This window comes from Tupaia chinensis, unplaced genomic scaffold (genome assembly GCF_000334495.1).
Source record: "Tupaia chinensis unplaced genomic scaffold, TupChi_1.0 Scaffold000644_1, whole genome shotgun sequence".
Taxonomy (NCBI): domain Eukaryota; kingdom Metazoa; phylum Chordata; class Mammalia; order Scandentia; family Tupaiidae; genus Tupaia; species Tupaia belangeri.
Window position 1 is genome coordinate 7513630 of NW_006160165.1, and position 10078 is coordinate 7523707.

At 42.0% G+C, this 10078-nt stretch overlaps 1 protein-coding gene across 2 annotated transcripts in view; it reads left to right on the forward strand.

The window, feature by feature from the left end:
* Positions 1-10078, forward strand: part of CHAMP1 (chromosome alignment maintaining phosphoprotein 1) — a 26601-nt gene that overhangs the window by 2840 nt on the left and 13683 nt on the right. Inside the window, exon 1 of one of the 2 annotated variants that reach the window (XM_014592053.2) lies at positions 9897-10062. The exons of the other annotated variant lie outside the window; for it this stretch is intronic. The gene's annotated coding sequence lies outside the window, so the exon portion shown is untranslated. Of the gene's footprint in view, positions 1-9896; positions 10063-10078 lie in introns of those variants that run through there. 2 annotated transcript variants of the gene reach the window in all.

Sequence of the window (10078 nt, forward strand, 5' to 3'; positions counted from 1 at the left end):
GAGTTTCCCCAGTGTTTTATAAAACTCCAGGATGAGTTGTAAATAATGCTGCAGTAAACACGGGTGTGCCTGTGTTTATATATCCTTTGTGTAAATACCTAAGAGTGGAATTACTAGGTCATACAGTAGTTCTATTTGTAGGTTTCTGAGGAATCTCCATATTGTTTTCCAAAGTGGTTGTACTAATTTGCATTCCCACCAACAGTGTAGAAAAGTTCCCTTTTCACCACAGCCTCACCTCAGCACTTACCATTATTTGCTTTTTAATTTTAGTTAGTTATTCTCACTGGGGTTAAGTGGTATCTCATTGTGGTTTTGATTTGCATTTCCCTTATGATGAGAGATGTCAAGCATGTTTTCATCTGCCTTCTGGTCGTTCATCTGTCTTCTTTGGAGAATTGTCTATTCATCTCATTTTCTCATGTTTTTGTTGGTTTGATTTTTTTTGTGGGTAAGCTGCTTGTGTTCCCTGTATATTCTGGTTATCAGTTACTTATCAGAGGTATAGTTTGCATACCCACTCTAATGGCTGTCCTTTCACTCTAACTATTCTTTCTTTGGCTGTGCAGAAGTTTCTCAGCTTAATATAGTCCCATTTATCTATTTTTGAGACTATTGCCTGTGCTTTGGGGGTCTTTTTTTAAGAAGTATTTACCTACCCTAAGGTCTCCAAGATTTTTTCCTGTGTTTTCCACCAGTATTTTTATAGTTGAGGTTTTATGTTTAGATCCCAAATCCATTTTGAGTTTATTTTTGTTAGTGGTGAGAGATAAGGGTCCAGTTTCATCCTTCTGCAGGTGAATATCCAGTTCTCCCAGTTCCATTTGCTGAAGAGATTTTCTTTTTCCCACTGGACTGTCTTGTGCCCTTTGTCTGTTGGCTGAATGTTTTGGGGGTTATTTGGGGGTTCTCAATTCTGTTCCATTGGTCTCTCTGTTTTTGTGCCAGTACCATGCTGTTTTAATTATCCCAGCTCTGTAATATGTTTTGAGGTTGGGAAGTGAGATGCCTCCTACTTTATTCCCTTTGCACAGTATCACTTTGGGGAAACGAGGCCTTTTATGATTCCAGACAAATTTTATGATTGCCTTTTCTGTCTCTATGAGGAATATCTCTGGTAGTTTGATTGGAATTGCATTGTATTTGTAGATTAATTTGGGTAGGGTTGATATCTTGACTATATTAATTTTTCCAATCCAGGAACATGGGACGTTTTCCCACTTTTTTGTATCATTAAAATTTTTTTCAAGTGTTTCATAGTTTTCCTTGTAGAGATCTTTGATGTCTTTGATAAGGTTTATTCCTAGGTATCTCACTGGGTTTGTGGCTATTGTAAATGGGATTGCTGCCTTCAGTTCTGTCTCAGTTTGTCCATTGTTGGTGTATAAAAATGCTACAGATTTTTGCATGTTGATTTTGTATCCCGCCTCTTTACTATATTCATTTATCACTTCCAGGAGCTTTTTTATTGATTCTTTTGGATTTTCTAGGTGTAGCATCATATCACCTGAAAATAGAGATGATTTTATTTCTTCTTCTCCTACTTGATGCCTTTTATTTGACTCTGTTGTCTGATTGCATTGGCTAGAACTTCTAGTACTATCTTAAAAAGGAGTGGAGATAGCGGGCAGCCTTGTCTTATTCCAATTTTTAGTGGAAAAGCTTTCAGCATTTCCCTATTCAGTATGATGTTAGCTATGGGTCTTTTATAGATGGCTTTTATCATGTTGAGGAATGTCCCTTCTATGCCGATTTTGCTGAGAGCCTTAATCATGAAGGATGTTGTATTTTATCGAATGCTTTTTCTATATCAATTGATATTATCATATGGTTTTCATCTTTTCTTTTGTTAGTGTATTACATTTATTGTTTTGCATATGTTGAACAATCCTTGCATCCTTGGTATATATCTTATTTGGTCATGGTGTATGATCTTTTTATCATGTTTTTGAATACAATTTGCTACTATCATGTTGAGATTTTTTGCATCTGTGTTCATCAGGATATGGGCCTGAAGTTTTCTTTTTTTGTCATGTCCTTATCTGGTTTTGGAAATAAGATGATGGGGGCTTCATAGAATGAATTCAGGAAGGTTCCTTCCTTTTGAACATTTAGAAATAGTTTCAGGAGAATTGAAGTTAGTTCTTTAAAAATTTTGTAAAATTTAGAAGTAAAGCCATTGGGACCTGGGCTCTTCCTTGTTGGGAGACTACTCATTACTGATTCAATCTCATTGTTTATTAGGGGTCCATTCAGACCTTCTATTTCTTCCTGGTTCAATCTTGGTAAGTTATAAGTCCAAAAATGTGTCCATCTCATCTAGGTTTTCTTGTTTGTTGGCGTATAATTGCTCATAGTATTCTCTGATAATATTTTGTATTTCTGTTATGTCCATTGTAATGATGCCTGTTTCCTTGCTGATTTAATCTATCTGTTCTTGATTAATCTAGTTAACAGTGTGCCAATTTTGTTTATCTTCTCAAAGAACCTGCTTTTGGTTTTATTTATTTTCTGTATAGTTCTTTTCTTTTCTATTTTATTTATTTCTGCTCAAATCTGTATTGTTTCTTTCCTGCTGGAGTCCATTGTTGTTTTCCAGCTCCCTGAGTTGTGTCGTCGGTTTGTGTATCTGCCACCTTTCTGCTTTCTCCTGTGGGCACTAACTGCTGTGAACCTTCCTCTTGTGACTGCTTTGCTGTGTCTCATATATTATAGACACTTGTTTGTTTGTTGTTTTTGGTTTCTATGAACCTTTTGATTTTGGTCTTAATTTCTTTTGTAGTTGTGAATTCGTTCTGGAGTAAGTTGTTTAGTTTCCACGTGTTTGTATATTTTCAAGGGCTCTTTCTATAGTTGATTTCAAGTTTGATTCCATCTTGGTCGAAAAAGATGCTATATATATTTTCTATACATTTGAATTTGTAAAGGCTTGTTTTGTGTCCTATCACGTGATCAGTCTTCAAAAATGTTTCATGTGGGAGTGTATATATTTTGTGTTTGTGGGGTGAAATACTCTGTAGATGTCTGTCAAGTCCATTTCATGTGTGGTATAATTTAGATCTTGTATATCTTTATTTTCTGTCTAGATGATTTGTCCAGAGGAGTCGAGAGCCCCTACAATTACTGCGTTGTAGTCCTTCTCTCCCTTGAGATCTAACAGTCTCTCTTTGATGTATTTAGGTGCTCCAGTGTTGGGTGCATAGATATTTACAAGTGTTATGTCTTCTTGAACAAGTCCTTTCAGTATTATATAATGTCATTCTTTGTCTCTTTTTTAATTTAATTTTTTTATTTTTATTATTATTATTATTTTTTTTTAGGTTTTTTTTTTTTGCTATAAGGCACATGCGCTCACCAGAAACAGAGACAGAAAGTGAGAAATCCCCCTCCCCCCAAGGAGGTATGACCACACTACAATCCCTTCTCCTTCATTCTCCTCTTGGGATCTTGGGCACACATGCACACGTGCCCGGTGTGAGTTTAAGCTATCAGGTCCAGGACTCAAACCACAATTGATTACATGAGAGTCCAGTGACATAACCATTATGCTAACTTCTGGTACCTCTTTGTCTCTTCTTACATCTTTCACCTTAAAGTCTGTTTTGTTTGATATCAGTATTGATACTCCAGCTTTTTTTGGTTTCCATTTGCATGGAATACCTTTTTCCAGCCCTTCACTTCCAGTCTACGTATGTCTTTATAAATGAGGTGTGTTTCTTGTGAGCAGCATATAGATGGCTTGTTTTTGTGTCTATTCAGTCAATCTGTATCTTTTAATGGGAGAATTTAATCTATTAACATTCAACACTATTATTGATCATTACAGACTTATTTTTTTGTTTGTTTGTTTTTTAATTTTTGCTATAGGGTGTGTGTGCTCACTGGAGAGACAAAGAGACAGAAAGCGAGAAATCATCCTCCGGGAAGATGGCCATGCCACAATGCCTTCTCCTCCATTCTCCTCTTGGGATTATGGGCACACACACACATACACAGCTGGCATGAGTTTTAAGCCACCCTGTCTGCAGTAAAACTGTGGTCAACTACATGGGAGTCCAGCAATGTAACCATTATGCCATCTGCTGGTCCCTATCCCTGTCATTTTGTTAGCTGTTTTCTCAGTTTTTTTCCTCTCATTTCTATTTGTCTCTCTTTGATTATCCTGATACAGTATTCTCCTCAGCACTTCCTGTGGAGCTGGTCTAGTATTGATGAATTCTTTCCATTTTTGTGTATCTGAGAATACTTTTATGTGCTCTTCCCATTTGAAGGATAATCTTGCTGGATATAGTATCCTTGGTTGAAACTGTTTTTCTTTTGATGTTTTGAATAAATCTTCCCATTGCTTCCTGCCTGCATTATTTCAGTTGAGAGGTCTGGTGTCAGCCTAATGGGATAACCTTTGTAAGTAACTTGATCTTTCTCCCTTGCCATTTTTAGGATATTATCCTTGTCTTTGATTTTTACCAATCTGGCTATGATGTGCCGAGGGAAGAATCTTTTTGTGTTGATTCTATTTGGGGTTCTTTTTATTTCTTGAGTTAGAATATCTCCGTATTTCTCTATATTTGGAACATTTTCAGATCATATTTCATTAAAGAGGTTTTCCATGACTTTAGCAGATTATTCACTTTCTGGAATAGCCATTATACCAATATTTTGGTGTTTCATGGTGTCTAGAATTTCCCATCTGTTGTCTTCATTTTTTTTTTTTCCATTCTTTTTGGTGGTTTGGTCTATGGTGGAGACTTTGTCTTCAAGGTCAAAAATTCTTTCTTCTGCATGGTCCAATCTGCTGTTAATGCTTTCTAGGGAGCCTTTAATTTCTGGTATTGTATTCTTCACTACCAGAAGTTCTGTTTGATTCTTTTTTAGGGTGTCCATTTTTGTATAAAATTCTTTCAGGTCCTGAAATGATTTTCTCATTTCCCTGGGACCGATTGTCTGTTTTCTCTTGCATCTCACTGAGTTTTGTCACTGTGAATATTAGGAATTCTTTTTCTGACATGTCTATGTATCCCTCTGTGCCATCCATTGTTGTTGAGGGGCTACTACGTTCATCTGGGGGAGTGTTACCCCCTTGTTTTCTCATATTTCTTTGAGATCACTCTTTTTGGTCATCTGAGATAGTATTCACTTTTTCCTATTATAAGAGTAGATTCTGTAGTTTGGGGAGAAGACATTTCACTCTTTGTTCCCAGGCGTGCTCCCATTAGAGGGCTGTGTCTTCCAAGTCGGAGCAGGTAGAGGTAGCTTCAGGTGCTTGGCTCCTCTACCAGACATTCAGCTCTGGATGAGTGGTCGCCAGCTGAGGAGACAGAACTTGGTGAAGAGGGTCATGTCACATGCCACAGCCCCAGCAATGGGCTGTCAGGCCTAAGTTCCAGAATTACTCCCAGGACCTAGGGGTGCACTCAGGAGAGGAGGCCTGCCCAGACCAGGCCAGAGTCTCCTCGTGGGCAGGGCATGCTCAGACCACCAGAGATCTGGGCAACAGAATTTGCATCCCCATTTTTAAAGAGAGATTGTTGCTATAGGGCATGTGCACTCTCCAGAGAGATAGAGACAGAGAGACAGAAAGCAAGAAATCACCCCCGGGAGGAATGGCCATATCAAATCCCTTCTCCTCCACTCTCCTCTTAGGATTTTTGGCACTCATGCTCATGTGCCTGGCATGAGTTTTAAGCCACTGGATCCGGGACTTGAATTACAGTCAACTATGTGGGAGTCCAGTGACATAGACATTCATTCTATGCTGGTTCTGGTATCCTCAAAGACAAAGAAATTGAGGCAATAGAGTAAGTTCCTCCCTTGCTTGAAGGCTGGTCTTCTAGTCTCAACAGGGGCAGTTTCTCCTACTATAGTACAGACAGATGGGGCCGGGGGCCATGGTTCTCAGCTGTGGCTGACTTTAGAAGCACTGAGAACAGCTATGAAACACAGGCCTAGCTTCACCCCAAAGAGTTCAGTGGTGTGGGAGTAGGGGCTAGGCATCAGTAGTTTTTAAAACTCTCCCAGTATCTATCAAGAATAGAGGGGGACCGGGATCTTCGGCATGCATGCACATGCCCAGCATGAATTTCAAGCCCCTGGGTCCAGGACCTCAACCACGGTCAGCCATGTGGGAGTCCAGTGACATAACCATTATATATGCTGGTCCCAGAAAAAGGCATTTTTGATAAAGCCTCACAGTGCTGAGTCCTCCTGACCTGGCCTCCAAATTAGCTAGGGTTTCCAGGTGCCTGCAGCTATTGCAGTGTGTGCCAGGTGGCCCAAGAACCAAGCCTCCCCAACAGTGGTGCCTCTGTGTACCACCACAGCTGGGCCTGGCCTGCCTTCTTACTGGTTGAGCCCACGCACTGGGAAGCTCACATTGACTTACAGGTTTCTGTCCAGGAGAGGTGTGACGTAGCCTCAGAGTCAGTGTTATGGCCCTGTATGAGATGAGCCACTTCTGTACTGAGCCAGCAGCCTCATTCTCTCTGGTGACCCTGTGTACTCAGCCATGCGAACTCTCTTAGAACTAGCTCTACCCTCTTGTTCTCTCATTAATCATATATATGCTCCTTTTACATTTGTATGTTAAGTTTTTGAAAAGTATACTTTGACATTCCCCAAAGCCCAACATCAGAACTTGATACACACATACCCACAGAAGGAAGGCCACTGTCATACTTTCCATTAAACAACTTTCTCCTTTAGTTTATTTTGCATTATTATGCATTGAGTAGGCAGAAATATCAGAGTAACTTGTCTTTTTTATTATTTATAAAGTAAGTTAAATCTATATTATAAGCCAGACTGCTTTTTACAATTTTTTTCATTGTGCCAGAGAGCATGTATACATGCTAGAGAGACAAAGGGGGGATAAAGGGGAAGCACCCTCCAAGGGGTCGTACTTCATTCTCTTCTCCATTTCTCTAGGTTCTTGGGCACCCATACGCCTGGCATGCTTTCCAAGCTGCTGGGACTAGGATTTGAACCTGTGGTTGGCCATGTGGGATCTGGTTCGCTTAAGTACTAGGCCATAGGGCCAGCCCTGGACTGCTTTTATTATTTCTTTCATAGGAAGCATTCCTTAATTTCTCAGTCATTTTTTACTATAGGCCTTGAAATGTATATTATACAGTAATTTGAATTCATAAATTAAATTTGGATTTGAGAGAAAGCATTCGACTCCAGCTGCCTCACTGCCATTGTGCACCTGCTGATCTCTGAGCACATGTCCATGCTCAGTTCTTACTTTTTATGCACAGGTTTTACCCCTGCATCTAGTGCAGGTTGAGAAAAACATCCAAACATACTGTTGAGAAGTATGTGTTCAATAGAGTGTTAAATAAAATTCTGCTTAAAGGTCTATATGGGCCTAATTTTGGTACACGTTTTTTGAGGATTATTTTGAGCTGTCATTGGTTACTTTCAAGTTTAGGGCAATATGTGGAGAGACTATTAGAAGACTGTGATTTCAGTAATTGTAAGTTCATTTGCATTACTCACCTTGAAGTATCTAATATTCTGTAACTGCAGTAGCTTCGTTGATATCATTTCAATTCAAAATAACAGCAGAAGGTATTTTGGTGGGTTTTTTTTTGTTGTTGTTGTTGTTCTTTATTTACAGAAATGAAAAAGACCTAGGGTCATTGCTCCATGACATCTAGATTTAAGCTTCCAGCAGCTACCTTACGCTAGAGATTTGCTCAGAGTTCAGTTGAGATAGGACTTAGGGCAAATCGAATCATTCTAACACTTGAGTAGAAAACTAAAGTAGTAATTTAAATTAGGTTTCATATTAAGAGATGTAATTTCAGGAATTGTTGTGTTTGTTTATAATTGCTGGAGGGAATATGCACTCCTGACAGGCCAAGGGGGAGCACTCTCGTCACACTCCCTTCTCCATTTCTCAGTCCCGTTGGGATTTGGGGCACACACATGTGCCCAGTGTGTTTTTTAAGCCACTGGGGCCAGGATTTGAACCTTCGCAGTTAGCATCCAGCCACTTTGACCACCAGGCCAGGTTGGCCCTGATTGCTGTTTCTGATTACAGAGGTGCAAAGAGGCAGACAGCTGATGTCCCACCTCCGATCATATCACACGCCTCTTCCCTTCCAGCTGAAGTTACTGAAATTTAAGGGGAAGTGCTTCTTCTGCCCTTTTTATTTTCCTTTTCCCCTTTTGGGGTCGTATGGTAGAAACTAGGACATTCAAAAACAACTGTTTGGGCCAGCCAGTGGCATAGTGGTTAAGGGGGCTGGATTCCACATGGCCCACTGAGTCCCAGACTTAGCAGCCTGTAAAACACCGTGTGTGTGTGCATGTGTGCACGCAAAAAGCTGAGAGGGGATGGAGAAAGGATTGTGGTATGGCCATCCTTCCTGGGGGGAGGTGTTCTCTCTCTCTCTCTCTCTCTCCCCCCAGTAAGTGCATGCTCCTCTGGCAAATTAAAACAAAAACATAAAACTGCATATGTTGGGGTGAAAGTGGCTGAGAGAGATCCTTGCTTAGAAGAGACTTGAGAAGCCCTTAGTCTGCAGCTCAGGCTGGCCCCGCACAGTGAACAGCAATCCTCAGAACAAGAACAAAATCAAGGCCAGCCACCAGTGGCAGGAAGTTAAGTGCTGGGTATGGGAAGCTGAATCCCACAGGCCAGCCACAGTGCAAATTCTGGGCCTGGAGGCGTGAAAACCATGCTGGTTGCATGTGCCCTATGAGCAAAATCCTGACAAGATAGAGAAAAGGGGACTGTGGCATGACCAGATCCCACTGAGGGATGATTTCTCTCCGTCTCTCTCTTTCTGGAAAGCATCCACACCTTATGTCAATTAAAATGACCCACCCAACTTCTGAGTAATATATCCAAAAAAAGTGGAGGCAGGCTCTCAAGGACATCGTGTACACCTGTGTTCACAGCATTTTTCACAGCAGTGAAAGGTAGAGGCAAGCCAGTGTCCATGTGCTCTAAAGCCAAAGGAGTATTACTTGGCCTTTAAAAGGAGGGAAGCTGCAATATGCTACACCATAGATGAACCCTGAGGACAATGTGCTGAAGAGATAAGCTAGTCACAAAAAAGACAACTCAAACTTGATCAAGTAGTGGTGGTGGCCCTGTACGGGAGCTGGGGCTGAGGAGCTTGGACTGGAGTTGGTTTTACAGGACGGGAAGTCAGGGGGATAGGTATGGGGATGGTTGCCTATTATCAATGTGTTTAATTGTGCGCTTAAAATGGTAAGATGGATTTCATTTGTATTTTGCCACAATAACGGAAAAAGGTCAGTAACATAAGAACGTTGGAAAGTACACACACGTATAAAGTAGCGTGAGCACTTTGTACCTTTCAAAGCGGACAGTGTGACATCAAAATTAGAAGTGCGTGCATTTTACTCCATTTTTGGCGGTGACATACAAACTAAAAGAGAATGAGATTAATTTTGGAGATGGGGATTTGTGGTGCAGAAGGGTGACAAATATTTATTGTCATGAAAAACGTCACTACTCCTCACATCCTTTTGTCCTGGGTATTATGACGACGGGCAGTCCTAGCTCTTTCCCAACAAGTTCAGTCTTACAAGAACAAAAAAGGAAACAACGAGAACCTGGCCAAAGCCACTCCACTGAGCTGGCGGGCACGGGCACTCGCTCCCACCCGTCGCCACCGCCGGTCAGCGGAGCGAATCCAGGAGCAGCTTCTAACAAGGCGCGGGGCGGGACATAGAGACTGGGCGTCGCGTGGCGCACTTCCGGGACGCGGTGGGCGGGGCTCGGGGCATTTCCGGGGCTAACTGGAGCTGCTCGTCAAGTCTACGTCCCGCGTGACGATATGTCAGCGGCACCACGCGCTCGGAGATTTGATTGGTCAGTGCCAGAGGGCACGCGGTGCCAAACTCGCTTCCCGTCAGTCCTTGCGCCCCTCGGGCGCGCGCACGCCGCAGCTCCCAGAGCCCGGCTCCGACGTCCAGTCGCCATTCGGAGGCTACAGTGCCGCAGGGTCCGCGGAGGCCCCGCGACAGCGAGCCGGGCCCTCCTCGCCGTTCTTTCCCGCTTGGACGCCGCCGGCGGGCGGGGCCCGGGGGGGGGGCGGGC